The sequence below is a fragment of the Tachypleus tridentatus genome, chromosome 4, assembly GCF_004210375.1.
Source record: "Tachypleus tridentatus isolate NWPU-2018 chromosome 4, ASM421037v1, whole genome shotgun sequence".
Classification (NCBI taxonomy): Eukaryota; Metazoa; Arthropoda; class Merostomata; order Xiphosura; family Limulidae; genus Tachypleus; species Tachypleus tridentatus.
The window spans coordinates 7,635,577-7,655,178 of record NC_134828.1 but is presented as its reverse complement, the minus strand read 5'-3'; the positions used below and the strand labels follow the sequence as shown (position 1 = coordinate 7,655,178).

The following is a 19,602-nucleotide window of genomic DNA, read 5'->3' as shown; positions in this document are numbered from 1 at the left end:
CTTATGGTAAGGTTTATATTTACATAAAGAACAAAGGGCGGTGTTATACATAAAGAATCTATATAACAAGGGACGGTGTTATAGTCAGATATCAAGATGTTGATTTTCTTTATCCATCTTATCGTGCTTTCTGTTTTATTTATAAATATAATAAATATAAAAACTTATAAGTGCCTCAGACGACTTGTTGTGTGGCCTGGATGGCCTAAGAGAGTTGATCATTCGTGGTCTTCAAATCTTGGATTGCCTAGAAAGTGGCTTCGTTCATTCAGACATGACCAATGGAAACCGAAGAAAGGAAAAGGTATTTGTCAAGATCACTTCATTCTTGACGTCTACATATTAGAATCTACTCATGTTAGATCTATGTCTAATAAAGAATTCAATAATTTTGTTTTTAATTGGAAATTTGACTAAAATTATTCCTATTTTATAATATTTTTTTTATGTTGAATCAAGTTTTAAAATGTTATTTTCAAAGTACGTTCCCCCAACTACGTCCCTATTATTTAAGCTTAGTCTGAAAAATTATTTTCAGTTTGATTTTTGATTTTCGCGCAAAGCTACACGAGGGCTATCTGCACTAGCCGTCCATAAATTAGCAGTGTAAGACTAGACTGAAGGCAGCTAGTCATCAATGCCGACCACCAACTCTTGAGCTACTTTTTTACCAATAAATAATGGGATTAACCGTAACGTTATAACGCCCCCCACGGCTGAAAGGACGAGCATGTTTGGTGTGACGGGGATTTGAACCCGCAACGTTCAGATTGCGAGTCGAGCGCCCTATCCACATGACCATATCTGGCCTAGTAGTTAGACACACTCAAGGAAACTATCATAGCCCTAGGCATTTAAAATTTCAGTGACATTGTCAAATATATATATTGAAATGTTAACAAAATTAATCATTGTTATTACTTTGATTTAACAGCTATAACTGTACCGTTTTATTCAGAAATTCAGAACAAGGTTCCTACCAACATATTGAAACTATGTTTTCATGTAACAAAACAATAGTCTGACACTGTGTTAGCGTTCATATAATTTTATTTGTTTTGAATTTCGCGTAAAGCTACTCGAGGGCTATCTGCGCTAGACTAGAGGGAAGGCAGCTAGTCATCACCACTCACTGCCTACTCTGGGGCTACTCTTTTACCAACGAATAGTTGGATTGACCGTCACATTATAACGTCCCCAGGCTAAAAGGGCGAACATGTTTGGTGCGACCGGGATTCGAACCCACGACCCTCGGATTACGAGTCGAACGCCTCAACACACTTGGCCATGTCGGGGCTTTGCCTTTTGATGAAATCTTTCTTTTTTCTGCCAGTAGTCTTAGCTCCAACTGAATACAAATTTCGTCATAATCATGCTAACATTCCATGTTTCACATTTCTCACTAATTTAAGTGGAATTAGTAGAACAGGTATCAAGAAAAATAAGTGAATTTCATGTTCCATACGCTCACTGACTGCCGAATCGTTGAATTAAGAAGCGTGCTGTGACGTATCGTTACTGTCGCCACCCTGCTCTAACAGTTTTGCATACGATCTTGCATTGTTATGCTAAACTATAAGTTTTATCGTTGGTTGCACATGATGATGACAGACAGATATTGTCGACCTCTGTACACTATTATTTCGCGTGAAAGTTAGAATATATTATTCAGTAAAATATAAATCTAATTTAAAATGTTAATATAAAAACAGAATTTTAAAACATAAATACAATTTATTAACATTGGACGTTAGTTTAAACAACTGAATTTATTTTATGTAAGAAGATCTGCCTTATATTTTGAATTTTGCGTAACTACACGAGGGCTATCCGTACTAGCCGTTCCCAATTTAGCAGTGTAAGAGTAGAGGGAAAGCACCTAGTCATCATCACTCACCGCCATCCGTTGGACTACTCTCTTATCAGCGAATAGTTGAATTGATTGTTACATTATAACGCCTCCACGGTTGAAATGGCGAGCATGTTTGGTACGAAGGGATTTGAACCCGAGACCCTCTTATTGCGAGTCAAGTGCCTCAACCACCTGGCCATGCCGGACCTTCATATTAGAACGTAATTGTTGAACAGTTTAAAACATAATATTCCCAGTTCTTTACTATATGAATCTGAAAATTTGTGAGATCACGTCCTGTCGCTGTAAAACAAAATCGCGATTCGCATTTTTACGTCGGAGGTTAAAATAGTAACTATCAAATCCAGCTATCTGATTAGATAGGAGTAACTCAAAAGTTGGCGGTAGGTGCTGGTACTAGTGACTAGTTGCCTTCCTCTAGTCTATCAGCTCAGAATAAAAAGTAGCTACCTTTGTGTAGCCTTAGTTAGTTAGTTAGTTATCACCATTATATTCCATCAAGGAACATAGGGCCGCAATCGCTTGCGGATTCTTCAACAAGTATTTAAGTGAGTAGGTTGTTAACCCACTGCACCGAGCCGTCCTTAATTTAGTAGTGTAAGACTAGAGGGAAGGCAGCTCGTCATCATCACCCACCGCCGACTCTTGGGCTACTCTTTTACCAACGAATAGTGGGACTGACTGTCACATTATAACGCCCCCACGGCTGGGAGGGAGAGCATGTTGTGGCGCGACGCGGCCTTACGTTAAACTAATTCAATTATTAAAGAAAATATATTAATTTAGAAATTTGTGCTTATTCACCAAAGGTCCCTTTGTTTTCTTGCGTTTCAAAGTTAGTTCATGTTCTAAGTACATTGTACGAAATTAGTTAATTAGGCCTACAGTATCAATTAAGTGCATAAATGGCTAAGTCATTAAAACTCTAATCAAATCGGTGGATGACGCTGTGTAATTTAAATTTTTATAGCTGTCGTTCCTTTTAACGCATCTCTTTTTCTTAGTGATAATTCAGTGTTGTATTCAACATAGGTCGGATTGAAGGCTGATGGAAAGGAACATCGTTTCCGTTAGAGTGAATTTCGTCTTTGTGTGGAACATTTCGAAGGTAAACGAATGACTTATCTTCAAAGGATGAACAGTCTTACTAATTAATTCCCCCTATACAAATATTATATTAATCAACAATTGGTAAAAGTTTGTTTTTAGTTTGTTCTTAATATTTTGTATGCAAAACTATTACTAAAATTTTATTTTGATCTAATTTATTAGGTACTTAAGTTTACAGTATGTTTACATGAACAATGTACATTTCTTTCGTTATATTTATAGTTCCTTTGGTTCGTAGTTACAATTCTAGAAACAGTGTTAATGTTTTATTTTATCGTGCTATTCACAACAAAATAACTTCATTCTTTTTTCTTCTTCACCCGCTGGTACAGCGGTAGGTCCACGGATGTACAATGCTGAAATCAGGGAATCCATTCCCCTCGGTGGACTCATCAGATAACCCGGGGTGGCATTGCTATAAGAAAACACACACTCTTTTTTTTTACGAAAATATCATGTTGGAATTGTGATTATATCTTGTATCCCCTTTGATCCAACATGTTAATGATCTTCATATATATGCTCCCTGGTGTTTGTTTAACAAAACGATAATCGCGCCTTTTCAAATAATTGAGTCCCTCGATAGAGCAACCGTAAATGTACGGACTTACTCAGGGGTTCGATTGCCCGTGGAGGACGCAGTAGGCAGTCCAGTGTAGCTTTGCTCACTTTGCTTTAAAACAATTTAGGTGTTTTTTGTCCACTTGAGATAAAAAAAAGAAATTTCGTTTTAATTTTGACGTTTTAGAGATTACGAAGTATGGATATATTTATATCACATATGCTGAAATGTCCATTAAAGACAAATTAACAAAGTAAAGAAAAACTACAAAATAAATCTGTAACGAAGAACCACCTAATTTACTTAACTTTCATGACAGGTTATAAATGAGTTATATTTAACTGTGAGATGGCTGGTACTTTTATTCACCAAACTTTGAAACATTATACCAGTCGCTGTCGTGCGAAAATAACTCTTCATTTAAAACAACTACATATTTCTTAAGATTTACCAAATTTAAAAATGTCGTATTGATCACTGCACGTTTTAACAAAAATGTGTATATCTCTGTACACAAAGGCTGATTCATCCCGTTCTTACTGTGTTAAAAATGTGCAGTGAGTGTAAAAATATACTCATGCGTATATGATAGAAATAAACATAACTTGTTCTAACGTAGAATTCTATATTTAGTGATACTTCGAGTTCCACTTATCTCAGGCTTCTCTTTATGTGTCTGAAATTACATTTTGAATAAATTCTGTTTAATTCGTAAAAGAAGGGGGCGATTTTTTTTTCTAAATTTTACCCGAATTTAGCACACAATAAAACTCTTCATCACATTATTCCACACCAAACTTTCTGATTTCAATGACAAAGGAAGCAGGTTTTCAGTAAAGTGTGTTGACTTTAGCACATGGTCTACTCAAGGGACTTACTGCGTGAGTCTGCTTTTTTGCTTCTCATATTTTAATAACGCTTATCACTCATAACGTCTTAGGTATAGCGGATTATAGATTGGTAGTTTTCTTGGTTATCAAGTGAGTGCGCAAAGAGCGGAAATTGTAATAGAGCAAACAAAGTTAAGCTCTTAAAATGTTAATTTGTATTGTATTTGCTTAAGCGTTTTGATTTCTGTTAGAAGTTTTCTATAAAAAAATCTTTGAATCGTTGGTTTGTGTGAATACGTCTAATGTGGTCTCCAGAAAATTGTTTTGTCTTTGTTATCAAAGTTAATTAGCATAAAATACCAAGAGTTTAGCAATTTTAAAATATATTTAAAAGAATGAACCGAGCCATACACGAAGGAGGAAGTTAGTTATGTGATTGCTTAACGTGGCCCTTGTCTATGACCATAGAGCTTTCATTTTTTAACATTACATTTATTTTCCACTTTAAAATCTTTACTTTGTGGCTCAAGGCTATATTTCTTGAACCGTATGGTTATTTTCTCAAACATTCACGTAACCCACTATTCACCTGCTCCCATCCATATCCTTACCTCATATTGTACTAGGTTACGTCTTCGTACCATCTTTAGTTTCTCGCTGAATATTTTCTATGAAGTAGAATTTCTTCTTGTAGATTAGTGAACATTAATGCCACGTGATAATGTTTTTATTGTGATTTTCTATTTTTGTTGTTTTTTTGTATAGTTTCTTAGAAAACTGGTGTTATGGTTCAATGTACTCAAGAACGAATGAAAGTAACTGTTCTGTAAGGCTAACACCCTTGAAGTTACTGGTTCAGTAGGAATCAAACCCCTGATAATCAATCACCCGAAGTTTTGTTTCGACATTGTTGCTCCAAGTAAAAGAAAATATTAGGAAAACACATTTTATTAAAACACACTAAAGCTTCTCTTTAGAACCCAGAGGGGATACTTACTTGAAATATACTTGATGTAAAAATATATAATAATCGTAAATAATCTATGTTGAAATAAATACACACTAATGTGTTATAAACGCTTAAACTAGTTCAGAGCCATAATGGTTTCTGATCAGGAAGTTTAACAACAAAAATTCGTTATGATTAACCATAAAATTACAATAAAAGCCTCGTTGCCATGAAGTGTAATTTACTTACTATTATACAGTAATTTATGTATTTAATCCTGAGAGATATGAAAATATCCTAACGAATATATTAACTTATTTGGATCAAATAAAACGCTTCTAAATGTCATTTTTAAACTGTACATCAAAACCACTTTTTAGCCTAAAAGCTCCCTAATGTCATGATATTTTGCATAACTGTTTCAAAATATGGAATGACCAATTTCCTCTTCAACAACTATAGACAACTCAGACTCTTGTTTAGCAGAGAAAGTAAGATAACATTTATGGTAATAGTTTATTTCCATCAGTTTCCTTCTTACTGTTACACCCACATATAAAATAATAGTTACCCAGGGTTTTCCTTGTTCTGTTACACGCACATATAAAATAATAGTTACCCAGGGTTTTCCTTTTTCTGTTACACGCACATATAAAATAATAGTTACCCAGGGTTTTCCTTCTTACTGTTACACGCACATATAAAATAATAGTTACCCAGAGTTTTCCTTCTTACTGTTACACGCACATATAAAATAATAGTTACCCAGTGTTTTCCTTGTACTGTTACACGCACATATAAAATAATAGTTACCCAGGGTTTTCCTTGTTCTGTTACACGCACATATAAAATAATAGTTACCCAGGGTTTTCCATGTAAATTCCCTGCATAAACATCACAGCAACTTATATTGTAAGTCCCCTATACAAACACCACTGTTAGCTGTGTTGTAAATCTCCTATATAAACACCACTATTACCTGTGTTGTAAATCCCCTATATGAACACCACTATTACCTGTGTTGTAAATCCCCTATATGAACACCACTATTACCTGTGTTGTAAATCCCTATATGAACACCACTATTGGTTGTGTTGTAAATCCCCTATATGAACACCACTATTGGTTGTGTTTGTAAATCCCTATATAAACACCACTATTGGTTGTGTTGTGAATCTCCTATATAAACACCACTATTAGCTGTGTTGTAAATCCCCTATACAAACACCACTATTAGCTGTGTTGTAAATCCCCTATATGAATACCACTATTAGCTGTGTTGTAAATCCCCTATATGAACACCACTATTACCTGTGTTGTAAATCCCCTATATGAACACCACTATTAGCTGTGTTGTAAATTCCCTATACAAACACTACTATTAGTTGTGTTGTAAATCCCCTATATGAACACCACTATTAGCTGTGTTGAAATCCCCTATATGAACACCACTATTACCTGTGTTTGTAAATCCCTATATGAACACCACTATTAGCTGTGTTGTAAATCCCCTATATAAACACCACTATTAGCTGTGTTGTAAATCCCCTATATAAACACCACTGTTACCTGTGTTTTAAATCCCCTATATGAACACCACTATTAGCTGTGTTGTAAATCCCTTATATGAACACCACTATTACCTGTGTTGTAAATTCCCTATATGAACACCACTATTAGCTGTGTTGTAAATTCCCTATACAAACACTACTATTAGTTGTGTTGTAAATCCCCTATATAAACACCACTGTTAGCTGTGTTGTAAATCCCCTATACAAACACTACTATTACCTGTGTTGTAAATTTCCTATATGAACACCACTATTAGTTGTGTTGTAAATCCCCTATACAAACACCACTATTAGCTGTGTTGTAAATCCCCTATATGAACACCACTATTAGCTGTGTTGTAAATCCCTTATATGAACACCACTATTAGTTGTGTTGTAAATCCCCTCTACAAACACCACTATTACCTGTGTTGTAAATTCCCTATACAAACACCACTATTAGTTGTGTTGTAAATCCCCTATATGAACACCACTATTAGCTGTGTTGTAAATCCCTTATATGAACACCACTATTAGCTGTGTTGTAAATCCCCTATACAAACACTACTATTACCTGTGTTTGTAAATTCCTATACAAACACTACTATTAGTTGTGTTGTAAATCCCCTATATGAACACCACTATTACCTGTGTTGTAAATCCCCTATATGAACACCACTATTGGCTGTGTTGTAAATTCCTATACAAACACTACTATTGGCTGTGTTTGTGAATTCCCCATACAAACACCACTATTGGTTGTGTTTGTAAATCCCTATATGAACACCACTATTAGCTGTGTTTGTAAATCCCTATATGAACACCACTATTACCTGTGTTGTAAATCCCCTATATGAACACCACTATTAGCTGTGTTGTAAATCCCCTATATAAACACCACTGTTACCTGTGTTTTAAATCCCCTATATGAACACCACTATTAGCTGTATTGTAAATCCCTTATATGAACACCACTATTACCTGTGTTGTAAATCCCCTATATAAACACCACTGTTACCTGTGTTGTAAATCTCCTATATAAACACCACTATTAGTTGTGTTGTAAATCTCTTCCAGTGACTCCACTGTTAGTGTTGTAAATCCCTTATATAAACACCACTGTTAGTTGTGTTGTAAATCCCCTATATAGACTCCAATGCTAGTGTTGTAAGTCCCCTTTATAAACACCACGGTTGTGTCGTAAATTCTCTATGTAAACAGCTCTTTTAGCTGTGTTGTGAATCCCCTTCATAGATCCACTGTTATGTGGTGTTTTAACAGCAACAAATAAAAATATCTCTAAATATGTAGTTCTGGCTTTATTTATATATTAAAAGATACTTCATGTAGTTTTGGCTTTATTTATATATTAAAAGATACTTCATGTAATTCTGGCTTTATTTATATATTAAAAGATACTTCATGTAATTCTGGCTTTATTTTATATTAAAAGATACTTCATGTAGTTCTGGCTTTATTTATTTATTAAAAGATACTTCATGTAGTTCTGGCTTTATTTATATATTAAAAGATACTTCATGTAGTTCTGGCTTTATTTATATATTAAAAGATACTTCATGTAGTTCTGGCTTTATTTATATATTAAAAGATACTTCATGTAGTTCTGGCTTTATTTATATATTAAAAGATACTTCATGTAGTTCTGGCTTTATTTATAAATTAAAAGATACTTCATGTAGTTCTGGCTTTATTTATATATTAAAAGATACTTCATGTAGTTCTGGCTTTATTTATATATTAAAAGATACTTCATGTAGTTCTGGCTTTATTTATAAATTAAAAGATACTTCATGTAGTTCTGGCTTTATTTATATATTAAAAGATACTTCATGTAGTTCTGGCTTTATTTATATATTGAAAGATACTTCATGTAGTTCTGGCTTTATTTATTTATTAAAAGATACTTCATGTAGTTCTGGCTTTATTTATACATTAAAAGATACTTCATGTAGTTTTGGCTTTATTTATTAAAAGATACTTCATGTAGTTCTGGCTTTATTTATATATTAAAAGATACTTCATGTAGTTTTGGCTTTATTTATATATTAAAAGATACTTCATGTAGTTCTGGCTTTATTTATATATTAAAAGATACTTCGTGTAGTTTTGGCTTTATTTATATATTAAAAGATACTTCATGTAGTTCTGGCTTTATTTATATATATATATACTTTATGGAATCTAATGATGTTAGTTTTAAATTAATTTCTTGACGGATATGATTACGTTGAATGCTGAATAAACATTGTTCCTTCAGTTACATTTTTTACCGGATGATATTTCTTAACTGAGAAACATTTGTTTTTCATAAAAACTTTCCAAAATGTCTAATAGACACTCATTGTTGGACTGTTTTGTGTTTTTCTTTAGCCCCCCAATGGCACGGTACTGTGTCTGTGGACATGTCAGCTAGAAACCTGTCTTTGGTTGGCAGAGCATAAATATTGTGCGTCATAATGAACAGTGTTGTATTTGGTAGTTAGTTGATTTCTTGAGTTAAACAAATCAACAAGTTTATAAACTTTGATTTTTTATAAACGTAGCTGTGAAGTCTCTTATATTAAACTTAGATAAGTTCCATATCTTTTTTACACAATTCTATTGTTCGCGTGAATTTAAGTTTGTGCTACAAAGTTAACTTTCATTTTTGGTTCCCACCATTGTAAGTGCATCGATCGTAGTTTATATTCTTGTAGTAAATCGTCTTATTCTAAGAGTTTTTAGTAAATCAATAATAAACTGGCATGGGATCAGTTTGTGATGTCTTCTTTTTAAACGTTTCTTGTGTTTCGAATTAGTTTTAACATATATACATTAAGTACCGACTTCTCCCTTCTTAGGATGGTAAACCATGGCTCTAAAGGTTTTTTATGTCGTACTGTCACACAGTTTTTTTCAACATAACAAATCGGACCATCACAAACAAGTTTTACATGTATAATAGTGACCTATCACAATTTGGTCGTTCTTGTCGTGTCACAACACTAAGAACGAAGTAGTCGAGAGGCACCATCCAGTTTCTGTTAAGAGAAACAACCATAAACGTCTATACAGTTCTGGTAGAATTGTGTCATGTTTTTTATCTGCATGGACATAACCAAGGAATTTCTTTTAACTTTCTGACTGCATATGTTGTCTTATTGGCCATATCATCTAGTGTTAAAGCTTCAAATGGTTTTCTTAATGGATTACATTAAATTCTTATTATATTTAACCTGATGTCACGTTCATCCTTTGACACTGCTTTCAGGAATATTGTAGAGCGAAACTGGAAATAGGTTCTATAAAAATGATGACTTTGGTTAAATAAAACTGCTGTAAACCTAAAAAAATTACAAAAATGGACGATATGGTGTGGTTTGAATTTCGCGCAAAGCTACACGAGGGTTATATGCATTAGCCGTCCCTAATTTAGCAGTGTAAGACTAGAGGGAAGGCAGCTAGTCATCACCACCCAGCTCTTGGGCTACTCTTTTACCGACGAATAGTGGGATTGACCGCCACATTATAACGTCCCCACGGCTGAAAGGGCGAGCTTGTTTGGTGTGACGAGGATTCGAACCCGCGACTCTCGGATTACGAGTCGAATGGGAGGATATGTCCTACGATTCTGTCTTAGAGGAGGGGCCACTGGTCAAACAAAGGATTAGTGGATATTAATTGTTTTTAGATCTTGTCCAGTCATCTCTAATGAAGTTTCTCTTAGCTGTGTTCAAGTAGTCAAATGATTTGTCTTCATCTCTTTTTACAGTTGCAGGACTATCTCTTACCTGGTAGTTGTGTCTTCAAGGTGAAGGTAATTGGTTCTGAAACGACGTTATTAGGTGTGCCTGAATCCATATACTTTCATCTGATGTCTTCTTTTTTGTTTTGTTTTTAAGCAAAATACAAATAAATCACAACATATAATCGAATCAATAATTTATTGACAATAATGTATATGTTTCTGATTTTTAATAAGTATTTAATAACGTAGACAACCAACTTTATTGATTGGCTATTTTAATTACTCTCATTACAGAATGCATCCATGACGTCAGTGTTGTGGGTGCTTGTTGTTTATTATTAAATACACATTGCACTTTCTTTATGTGCTATTCCATTGAACTTTAAAGTTCAATATTTCGTTTTGAAGAGAACTTCTTTCAACGTTTATTTCTTAGATTTTTCACTGAATAAACATTATTGAAGCTTGAGTTAGTTTTATAGTTTACTGACGATTCACCGTTATCAGAATAAATGGAAAAAAATTCCTTTCTTCCAGTAACAAACTGTGTATTCAAGCAATCACAACTTAAAGGAAACTGTAAAAGCCGAACTACATTTATGATTGGTCTCTGGTTTGCACAGCTATCACAGCATGAGTTTTAATTACTCTATAAGCACGTACACATTTCATAATGTTCGTGTTCACTGCGTTGGACGTGATATCCTTTCAATGGCAAGTTTCCAAAACCTTTTAAAGCTCACTGTAAGTAATATATATACTTAACGAATGGTCGAAATGGTATATGAGTTTACCGTATGATAGTAATACGCGTTGATGCAGGCAAGATACGATGAATCCCCTTAGAAGACCGTTTAAATGTCTCTGTAATATTAGTAAGTACATATAAGTTAACAAAACTATGGACGTTGTTTTTCTTATTACATTTCTCTCTTCCAAATTCTAGAATAATACATAAAAATTATTAAACCGAAATAACGTTGAGGAATAATCTCCGACGCATGTTTATTACATTTTTCAACCTTAAATATTTAGAGCGTTAGAACACCTTAAACGAGTTTTGTCCTTCGACTTAGATTAACACATCAATACAAGGAATAATCCATATCTTATTACGTTTATCTAGATCTACTTCATGCATTTCCTTTGTCAAGAAACTTACGAGAAACAAAAGAAAAAGAAATTTGTTAACAAGATGGTGGTCCTCTTAGTTAAAGTACTGAACTCCCCTTCCCCGGAACTGTGATAATGGTAATCCCCCCATTGTTAAAGTACTGAACTCCCCTTCCCCGGAACTGTGATTATGGTGATCCCCCCATTGTTAAAGTACTGAACTCCCCTTCCCCGGAACTGTGATAATGGTAATCCCCCCATTGTTAAAGTACTGAACTCCCCTTCCCCGGAACTGTGATTATGGTGGTCCCCCCGTAGTTAAAGTACTGAACTCCCCTTCCCCGGAACTGTGATAATGGTGGTCCCCCCGTATTTAAAGTACTGAACTCCCCTTCCCCGGAACTGTGATAATGGTGGTCTCCCCGTAGTTGAAGTACTGAACTCCCCTTCCCCGGAACTGTGATAATGGTGGTCTCCCCGTAGTTGAAGTACTGAACTCCCCTTCCCCGGAACTGTGATAATGTTGGTAGTGTGCGTCCTTACAACTTTATTAATATAGAGAACAATGTTTCGACTTTCTTAGGTCATCTTCAGAAGGTCGAAACGTTGTTCTGTACTTTATTTTAATAAAAGTTTTAATACCCATACCAGCTGTATTGAGAATACAATTTCACTTCAGGTGGGTTTCGCCCGGCATGGCCAAGCGTGTTAAGACGTGCGACTCGTAATCTGAGGGTCGCGGGTTCACATCCCCGTCGCGCCAAACATGTTCGCCCTCCCAGCCGTGAGGGCGTTATAATGTGACGATCAATCCCACTATTCGTTGGTAAAAGAGTAGCCCAAGAGTTGGCGGTGGGTGGTGATGACTAGCTGCCTTCCCTCTAGTCTTAAACTGCTAAATTAGGGACAGCTAGCACAGATAGCCCTCGAGTAGCTTTGTGCGAAATTTAAAAACAAACAATCAGGTGGGTTTCCAGGCATCACGAATGTGCGTCCTTACTGTTTTTCTACGTATTAAGGATGAAGAACTTGCCACAGCTACCATATAAGCAGTCCTGGATTATCCAGTAGGCAGACTAAGCACGTGCTTACAACACCAGTAAAGCAGAGACACCAAGAAAACATAAGGAGTTTTTGATATTTTAAATGTACATATCACACTGTAATATTATTTTCTAACATTGGTGAATGCTAATTGTTACACAGAACGCTCTGTTTCTTAGCTGAAAATAATAAAAAGTTCTCAGAGAACACCATTGTATAGAAGTGGAGATGCTTCGATTAAGTTATTCAGGATTTTTCAATTATAGAATCTAGAAAGCAGTTATTTTAATTTCAAAATACATCCAAGTTTTGTTTTGTTTCAAAAGATAAACATTTATTTTACAGTTTAGCATTGTTTTATTGTAAATTACACACACACATATATATATGGGACACCTGCATAACGTAATATTTATATAACCCTTGTAACTTCCTAACTCAATGTTAAAATCATAAAATAGAGTTTCTATTAACAGGAAAGACATCTCATGAATATATTATCCATAAATTAGAATTTTCTTGGACATTGTTTCTATACATTAGAGTTTTTATTAAAGACACATAGTTCTATACATTAGAGTTTTTATTAAAGACACATAGTTCTATACATTAGAGTTTTTATTAAAGACACATAGTTCTATACATTAGAGTTTTATTAAAGACACATAGTTCTATACATTAGAGTTTTTATTAAAGACACATAGTTCTATACATTAGAGTTTTTATTAAAGACACATAGTTCTATATATTAGAGTTTTTATTAAAGACACATAGTTCTATACATTAGAGTTTTTATTAAAGACACATAGTTCTATACATTAGAGTTTTTATTAAAGACACATAGTTCTATACATTAGAGTTTTATTAAAGACACATAGTTCTATACATTAGAGTTTTTATTAAAGACACATAGTTCTATACATTAGAGTTTTTATTAAAGACACATAGTTCTATACATTAGAGTTTTTATTAAAGACACATAGTTCTATACATTAGAGTTTTTATTAAAGACACATAGTTCTATACATTAGACATTTAACAAACACAGTTTTTGTTACAAATATTTACAAAATCACTTTAGTCTCTATATTAGAATATTTATAAAATCACTAGTCTATATTACAAATATTTATAAAATCACTTTAGTCTCTATATTACAAGTATTTATAAAATCACTTTAGTCTTTATATTACAAGTATTTATAAAATCACTTTAGTCTCTATTTTACAAATATTTATAAAATCAGATTATTCTCTACATTACAAATAATTATAAAATCACTTTAGTCTATATTACAAGTATTTATAAAATCATTTTAGTCTCTATATTACAAATATTTATTAAATCACTTTATTTTAGAAATATTTATGAAATCACTTTAGTCTGTATATTACAAATATTTATAAAATCACTTTAGTCTCTATATTACAAGTATTTATAAAATCACTTTAGACTCTATATTACAACTATTTATAAAATCACTTTAGTCTCTATATTACACGTATTTATAAAATCACATTAGTCCCTATATTACAAATATTTATAAAATCAGATTATTCTCTACATTACAAATAATTATAAAATCACTTTAGTCTATATTACAAGTATTTATAAAATCACTTTAGTCTCTATATTAATATTTATAAAATCACATTAGTCCCTATATTACAAATATTTATAAAATCAGATTATTTTCTATATTACAAATATTTACAAAATCACATTATTCCCTATATTACAAATATTTATAAAATCAGAGTATTCTCTATATTAGAAATATTTACAAAATCACATTAGTCCCTTTATTACAAATGTTTAGAAAAATCACTTTAGTCTCTATATTACAAATATTTATAAAATCATTTTAGTCTCTATATTACAAATATTTATAAAATCATTTTAGTTTCTATTTTACAAATATTTATAAAATCACTTTGGTCTCTATATTACAATTGTTTATAAAATCACTTTAGCCTCTATATTACAAATATTTAGAAAATCACTTTAGTCTCTATATTAGAATATTTATAAAATCACTAGTCTATATTACAAATATTTATAAAATCACTTTAGTCTCTATATTACAAGTATTTATAAAATCACTTTAGTCTCTATTTTACAAATATTTATAAAATCACTTTAGACTCTATATTACAAATAATTATAAAATCACTTTAGTCTATATTACAAGTATTTATAAAATCACTTTAGTCTCTATATTAATATTTATAAAATCACATTAGTCCCTATATAACAAATATTTATAAAATCAGATTATTCTCTACATTACAAATATTTACAAAATCACATTAGTTTCTATATTACAAATATTTACAAAATCACTTTAGTCTCTATATTACAAGTATCTATAAAATCACTTTAGTCTATATTACAAATATAAAATTACTCTAGTCTCTATATTACAAGTATTTATAAAATCATTTTAGTCTCTATATTACAAATATTTATTAAATCACTTTATTTTAGAAATATTTATGAAATCACTTTAGTCTGTATATTACAAATATTTATAAAATCACTTTTGTTTCTATATTACAAATACTTATAAAATCACTTTAGTCTCTATATTACAAGTATTTATAAAATCACTTTAGACTCTATATTACAACTATTTATAAAATCACTTTAGTCTCTATATTACACGTATTTATAAAATCACATTAGTCCCTATATTACAAATATTTATAAAATCAGATTATTCTCTACATTACAAATAATTATAAAATCACTTTAGTCTATATTACAAGTATTTATAAAATCACTTTAGTCTCTATATTAATATTTATAAAATCACATTAGTCCCTATATTACAAATATTTATAAAATCAGATTATTTTCTATATTACAAATATTTACAAAATCACTTTAGTCTTTATATTACAAATATTTATAAATTCAGATTAGTCGTATATTATAAATATTTGCAAAATCACATTATTCCCTATATTACAAATATTTATAAAATCAGAGTATTTTCTATATTAGAAATATTTACAAAATCACATTAGTCCCTTTATTACAAATGTTTAGAAAAATCACTTTAGTCTCTATATTACAAATATTTATAAAATCATTTTAGTCTCTATATTACAAGTATTTATAAAATCATTTTAGTTTCTATTTTACAAATATTTATAAAATCACTTTGGTCTCTATATTACAATTGTTTATAAAATCACTTTAGCCTCTATATTACAAATATTTAGAAAATCACTTTAGTCTCTATATTAGAATATTTATAAAATCACTAGTCTATATTACAAATATTTATAAAATCACTTTAGTCTCTATATTACAAGTATTTATAAAATCACTTTAGTCTCTATTTTACAAATATTTATAAAATCACTTTAGACTCTATATTACAAATAATTATAAAATCACTTTAGTCTATATTAGAAGTATTTATAAAATCACTTTAGTCTCTATATTAATATTTATAAAATCACATTAGTCCCTATATAACAAATATTTATAAAATCAAATTATTCTCTACATTACAAATATTTACAAAATCACATTAGTTTCTATATTACAAATATTTACAAAATCACTTTAGTCTCTATATTACAAGTATCTATAAAATCACTTTAGTCTATATTACAAATATAAAATTACTCTAGTCTCTATATTACAAGTATTTATAAAATCACTTTAGTCTCTATATTACAAATATTTATTAAATCACTTTATTTTAGAAATATTTATGAAATCACTTTAGTCTGTATATTGCAAATATTTATAAAATCACTTTTGTTTCTATATTACAAATACTTATAAAATCACTTTAGTCTCTATATTACAAGTATTTATAAAATCACTTTAGACTCTATATTACAACTATTTATAAAATCACTTTAGTCTCTATATTACACGTATTTATAAAATCACATTAGTCCCTATATTACAAATATTTATAAAATCAGATTATTCTCTACATTACAAATATTTACAAAATCACATTAGTCCCTATATTAATATTTATAAAATCACATTAGTCACTATATTAATATTTATAAAATCACATTAGTCTCTGTATTACAAATATTTATAAAATCAGAATATTCTATACATTACAAATATTTAAAAAATCACATTAGTGTCTATATTACAAATATTTACAAAATCACATTAGTCCCTATATTAATATTTATAAAATCACATTAGTCCCTATATTAATATTTATAAAATCATTTTAGTCTCTATATTACAAATATTTATAAAATCATTTTAGTTTCTATTTTACAAATATTTATAAAATCACTTTGGTCTCTATATTACAATTGTTTATAAAATCACTTTAGCCTCTATATTACAAATATTTAGAAAATCACTTTAGTCTCTATATTAGAATATTTATAAAATCACTAGTCTATATTACAAATATTTATAAAATCACTTTAGTCTCTATATTACAAGTATTTATAAAATCACTTTAGTCTCTATTTTACAAATATTTATAAAATCACTTTAGACTCTATATTACAAATAATTATAAAATCACTTTAGTCTATATTACAAGTATTTATAAAATCACTTTAGTCTCTATATTAATATTTATAAAATCACATTAGTCCCTATATAACAAATATTTATAAAATCAAATTATTCTCTACATTACAAATATTTACAAAATCACATTAGTTTCTATATTACAAATATTTACAAAATCACTTTAGTCTCTATATTACAAGTATCTATAAAATCACTTTAGTCTATATTACAAATATAAAATTACTCTAGTCTCTATATTACAAGTATTTATAAAATAACTTTAGTCTCTATATTACAAATATTTATTAAATCACTTTATTTTAGAAATATTTATGAAATCACTTTAGTCTGTATATTACAAATATTTATAAAATCACTTTTGTTTCTATATTACAAATACTTATAAAATCACTTTAGTCTCTATATTACAAGTATTTATAAAATCACTTTAGACTCTATATTACAACTATTTATAAAATCACTTTAGTCTCTATATTACACGTATTTATAAAATCACATTAGTCCCTATATTACAAATATTTATAAAATCAGATTATTCTCTACATTACAAATATTTACAAAATCACATTAGTCCCTATATTAATATTTATAAAATCACATTAGTCACTATATTAATATTTATAAAATCACATTAGTCTCTGTATTACAAATATTTATAAAATCAGAATATTCTATACATTACAAATATTTAAAAAATCACATTAGTGTCTATATTACAAATATTTACAAAATCACATTAGTCCCTATATTAATATTTATAAAATCACATTAGTCCCTATATTAATATTTATAAAATCACATTAGTCCCTATATTACAAATATTTATAAAATCAGATTATTTTCTATATTACAAATATTTACAAAATCACTTTAGTCTTTATATTACAAATATTTATAAATTCAGGTTAGTCGTATATTATAAATATTTACAAAATCACATTATTCCCTATATTACAAATATTTATAAAATCAGAGTATTCTCTATATTAGAAATATTTACAAAATCACATTAGTCTCTTTATTACAAATGTTTAGAAAAATCACTTTAGTCTCTATATTACAAATATTTATGAAATCAGATTATTTTCTATATTACAAATATTTACAAAATCACTTTAGTCTTTATATTACAAATATTTATAAATTCAGATTAGTCGTATATTATAAATATTTACAAAATCACATTATTCCCTATATTACAAATATTTATAAAATCAGATTATTCTCTATATTACAAATATTTATAAAATCAGAGTATTCTCTATATTACAAATATATACAAAATCACATTAGTCCCTTTATTACAAATATTTAGAAAAATCACTTTAGTCTCTATATTACAAATATTTATAAAATCACTTTAGTCCCTATATTACAAATATTTATAAAATCATTTTAGTCTCTATTTTACAAATATTTATAAAATCATTTTAGTCTCTATTTTACAAATATTTATAAAATCACTTTGGTCTCTATATTACAAATGTTTATAAAATCACTTTATCCTCTATATTAGAAATATTTATAAAATCACTTTAGTCTCTATATTAGAAATATTTATAAAATCACTTCAGTCTTTATATTACAAGTATTTATAAAATAACTTTAGTCTCTATATTACAAGTATTTATAAAATAACTTTAGTCTCTATTTTAGAAATATTTATAAAATCACTTTAGACTCTATATTACAAATAATTATAAAATCACTTTAGTCTCTATATTACAAATATTTATAAAATCACTTTAGTCTCTATATTAATATTTATAAAATCACATTAGACCCTATATTACAAATATTTATAAAATCAGATTATTTTCTATATTACAAATATTTATAAAATCACTTTAGTCTCTATATTACAAATATTTATAAAATCACTTTAGTCTCTATATTACAAATATTTATAAAGTCACTTTAGTCTCTATATTACAAGTATTTATAAAATCACTTTAGTCTCTATATTACAAATATTTATAAAATCGCTTTAGTTTCTATATTACAAATATTTATAAAATCACTTTAGTCTCTATATTACAAGTGTTTATAAAATCACTTTAGTCTATATTACAAATATTTATAAAATTACTCTAGTCTCTATATTACAAGTATTTATAAAGTCACTTTAGTCTCTATATTACAAGTATTTATAAAATCACTTTAGTTTCTATATTAGAAATATTTATAAAATCACTTTATTCTCTATATTACAAGTATTTATAAAATCACTTTAATTCCTGTATTACAAATATTTATAAACTCGCGTTTGTCCCTTTATTATTAGTAT

At 29.5% G+C, this 19,602-nt stretch overlaps 1 long non-coding RNA gene across 1 annotated transcript in view; it reads left to right on the top strand.

Annotated features, from left to right (window-relative positions):
- Positions 1-2,903: 2,903 nt before the first annotated feature.
- Positions 2,904-19,602, top strand: part of LOC143248526 (uncharacterized) — a 78,254-nt gene continuing 61,555 nt past the window's right edge. The window contains exon 1 of the long non-coding RNA XR_013027034.1: positions 2,904-2,981. This is a non-coding gene — a long non-coding RNA (uncharacterized LOC143248526). The remainder of the gene's footprint in view (positions 2,982-19,602) is intronic.